The sequence below is a fragment of the Aedes aegypti genome, chromosome 2 (assembly GCF_002204515.2).
Source record: "Aedes aegypti strain LVP_AGWG chromosome 2, AaegL5.0 Primary Assembly, whole genome shotgun sequence".
Taxonomy (NCBI): domain Eukaryota; kingdom Metazoa; phylum Arthropoda; class Insecta; order Diptera; family Culicidae; genus Aedes; species Aedes aegypti.
This window is the reverse complement of record NC_035108.1, coordinates 147,469,742-147,473,427: the sequence shown is the minus strand read 5'-3', so window position 1 is coordinate 147,473,427 and position 3,686 is coordinate 147,469,742.

Genomic DNA, 3,686 nt, shown 5'->3' with positions numbered 1-3,686 from the left:
CACATTCTCTTACATGCATAAATGGACCCTTATGGAAAGTATTGTCGTATAGCATGTATTAATATGTACACTGATGGAATGTCTTCCGATGCAAAGAACAGCATAAATAAGTGCGCAGCCAGCATAAAATTGGCACCGAGATATATCAACGCTCTTGATTATTTGTCTATATGAGATTCCATTTTGCATACTCCACAATCTGGGCTTACATAGTCTGGTTAATATTAATAATTTTTTGTACTTTTTTATAAGAAATTCGTAAATTGAAGTACGGCCATCCAATACAAATTAAATTAAATCGATACGGAAATGTTTAACTTATAAAAAAGTTACACATATATTTTGAGCCATAAAGGCATCTCACTAACTTCCTACGAGTAGCTCCCTTGATCCAGAACCCACTTCACAGGTTAATGTTCTTCGGAGCACTTCCATAGCTATCTGCTGAGACCTGTCTTTTCCAATTGATCATTTTTGCATTTATATTCGCGGGGCAAGCACGAAGATACTCTAAAAAGGTCGAACGAGGTATCGGCGGAGCGCCATACGCTGATCAGCATCGCACCGCTGATTTTAGATTTTACCGCCAAATATTTTTCGAAAAAAAAAATGATATATATTTTTTATGAAAAAGTGAACCAGAAAGTATTAGGGCATTACTTTGGAAGTTCTCACAGGGATTGCTATAAAAATTCTTTGAAGAATATTTTCAAGAATTTTGCCTTAAATTTCTCCAGGATTACCTACGACTTCTATCGAGAATCTCCCCTGAGAGTTTTTCGAGACGACCCATTTTCCGGAATTTAAAAAAGATCCCAATTTTTTTGTGAAATTACTCTTAAGATTCCTTGACAAGTTTTCCAAGATCTCGCAGACATTATATCAGAGATCACTTCATTTAAGGCTAAGTAGCCCGTCATTCGTTTTGGCAGCTATGTTGACATTGCAGCTCTCAATTTCAAAGTGATAATACGCAGTTCTCATAGTTCATAATGCTCCGGAAAAGTATCACTATAAGCGCTGACATGCTGCAAGTATGCTGATACTTTTTCAGAAGCGTCAGTGCAATACAAACTGATTTTCTTCAATTCCAAATTATTACATGATGTAGCAACAATCATTAACGACGCGTACAAACTTCAATGACGGCCAACTTTGCCTTAATACTTCATAGGTTATTCTATGATTTCTACCAGCGGTTTTTCAGAATTTTTCTCTAAAACAATAATGAAAAACTGTTCAACTGCCTCCAGAAGAAGCTGCAGTCAAAAAAGATTCACGCACGCTCCAAATGTACCATGTACAAAACGCTCATAAGGCCGGTAGTCATCTACGGGCATGAAACGTGGCCGATGCTCGAGGAGGACCTACAAGCACTTGGAGTCTTCGAACGTCAGGTGCTTAGGACGATCTTTGGTGGTGTGCAAGAAAACGGTGTGTGGCGCGAAGGATGAACCATGAGCTTGCCCAACTCTACGGCGAACCCAGTATCTAGAAGGTGGCCAAAGCTTGAAGGATACGATGGGCAGCGCATGTTGCAAGAATGTCTGACAGCAACCCTGCAAAGATGGTGTTCGCTTCGGATCCGGTTGGTACAACAAGGCGTGGAGCGCAGCGAGCTCGGTGGGCGGATCAAGTGCGTATCGATTTGGCGAGCGTGGGGCAGAACCGAGGATGGAGAGATGCGGCCACGAACCGAGTATTGTGGCGTGAAATTGTTGATCAGGGTTATCTGTTTAGATGTTAACTAAATAAATGAATGACTCCTTTAGAATTGTTTCCAGGATACTTGCAGCATTTTTGTTTTCAGACATTTCTTCAGCTTCCAAATGTTCCAAAAAATATCAAACAATGTTCCAAAAGTAGAATTCATCAAAATAGCAATTCTTTTTTTTTTTTGAAAGTTTCATTTCTTAACGAATCTTGCTTTTTTCTGAAAATTTTCCAAAGATTCATTCAAGAATCACTGTAGAAATTTCTCATGACATGCTTTTCACGATTTTTTCAGTGATAAGGCCGGTTTGCTACTGACAAGAAAAGGAATCGCCTATCTCGATGCGTGGAAAATTTCTCCCAAGAGATGGTGAAGAAAATCACTTTTTTCTGATCGCAGTACGCAGTTGAAAAGAAATGTCACTTCAAAGGGGGCTCTCTGTAGGAAATTTCTTGACCCTTTCAGTCAAGGAATTTCTTTACTTTTCTTGAGCGAAACAGCATACTTAGCTATAAATAGGGATAGTTCAAGCAATCCATCCAGAAATTGTACTATGCTTTTCCCGAGGATTACTCTACGTTATGTTCTTAGGATTTAATCTAGGACTTTTTTAATAATGCTTTAAATAATTCTCACAATTTCCAGGGGTGTGCTCTAAATTTTATACATTTTTCAAAGAATTTTTCAAAGCGTTTTGATGACATTTCTTCAAATGGGTCTGTCCAATATCTATGTTAGACAATTTTGACAAGTTTTCCTCCTCACTCCACCCATGAAGTCTTTTTGCATTTAAATTAGAATCGATATGTATGGCCCGTAAGAAATCCCCTTCCTTCCATAAGCCTTTCACATAATTAACTACTCCTATATTCCTGCCAGAATTGTTCCAGGTTCTTCTTGAATTTAATTTGGGATACCTTTCTAAAGGTTGTGATAGTTTTCCGCAGATGTCGGTCCCACGCATTCTGGGCATTTCTGGCAATAATGTCATATTTATGTATTTGGGCAAGACTAACCCAATATGTACTTCTTTTAATTGCTCATCGTTTTTTCTAGTTCAGCACCCGATCATTAAAGAATATTTTTCATCTTTTTTGAGCTGCTTCATTTGTCGGGGAAACGCACTATTCGGGGAAAAGTGTCATTTGGCGTTCGAGGAAATGGCATTCGGGGAACCGATGCTCGGGGGAAAATAGCACAATCCTTTCCAAATTTTTTAAAACTTTTCTGAAAGGATCCACCTAGGACTGTTTTGTACATGAAAGCACCGCAAAGATTTATCCAGTTCTTCTTTTTTTGGCATTACGTCCCCATTGGGACAGAGCCTGTTTCTCAGCTTAGTGTTAGCTAAGAGCTTTGTTTGCCAATGTTGCCATTTGTCGCATTCGTATATCGTGTGGCAGGTACGATGAACTATATGCCCAGTAGAGTGGCTCGAAAAATCGTTTTTGCTTCACACCGCTCATTCTATTCTATATCAAATTCTGAGTGTCCTCCCAAAATTTGACCTCATTCGGATGAAAACTCAGACTTCACAAGACCTGGGAGGGAGAAACCGATACAAAATTTCTGTACATCAAGGTGAGCCGAGATCTTAAAGAGTAAACTAACATGGTAAAAGCGCGCAATTCATCAACACATATTTTTGCATTTTATCAAAGTTTGCAACAATCAGTTGAAAATCAATTGCTGCACATCCAGAAAACAATGTCACGATAACTCCTTTTTGTTTTGATTGAATATAATGTATTGAAACACGCATTTTTACTCTTTTCCAATAAAAATGAAAATAAAACTCACAGAAAACTTTGGCCATTTGTCCGGAAAGATCGAAGGTGCACAACAAAAGAAAACCAGCGATTTTCCTCAGGCCTGCCTTGATTTTTGTTGGTGAGTTGGAGATATCTTGCAGTTTGGAAAAGTGTTATTTCATATTTCGTGTGTAGTGTCTGTGCCTCCCTCCCAGCACAAG